The sequence below is a fragment of the Plecotus auritus genome, assembly GCF_963455305.1.
Source record: "Plecotus auritus genome assembly, chromosome: 7".
Classification (NCBI taxonomy): Eukaryota; Metazoa; Chordata; class Mammalia; order Chiroptera; family Vespertilionidae; genus Plecotus; species Plecotus auritus.
In genome coordinates, this window is record NC_137774.1 from 41,452,338 (window position 1) to 41,452,941 (window position 604).

Sequence of the window (604 nt, forward strand, 5' to 3'; positions counted from 1 at the left end):
TTACACTTAGGAAGAGCCACAGCCCCGCCTTCCTGAGGACACCCGAAGCTTCTGGCACACCGTACAGCAGAGCTTTGGGGTTGACACCCCAAAGTGACCCGATGATGCCCTCACCCCACAGAGACCCAGGCCCGGCTTCTAGCTGGGAACCGGTGGCTGGAGGGTAGGTTTGGAAATAAAGGGAACCTCCCAAGATGCAGCTGGCTTCCATCTTTCTGGGGGACCTGCCACTACCTCTGAGAGGGTCAGGCTGCACAGGGACCAGGAGGACAGCTCTTGTCCCAGCTCAACCTTGAGCTGGCCCCACACTGGGTTCTGATGTCCACTTGCTTAGTCTTAGGGTCATCTAAATGGGGATCAGATCCCAGCTTGGGAGGTGAAAAATGACCTTCCAGAGCCTGCACCTCTTGCTGCTGACCTTGAGTTGCCTCAGATCACTCCCGTCACTTGGAAGGGACAACCCAGCCCAGGGACAGAATGTCTGGTCCTGGAAGTTTCCTGCTGCTGGAATGAGAGTGGGACTCAGAGCCTCCTGGAACCACCAGGAGTATAATGCCAGCACCCAAGGATGAGGAATTTGAACTGATAACTTCCGAATGACATC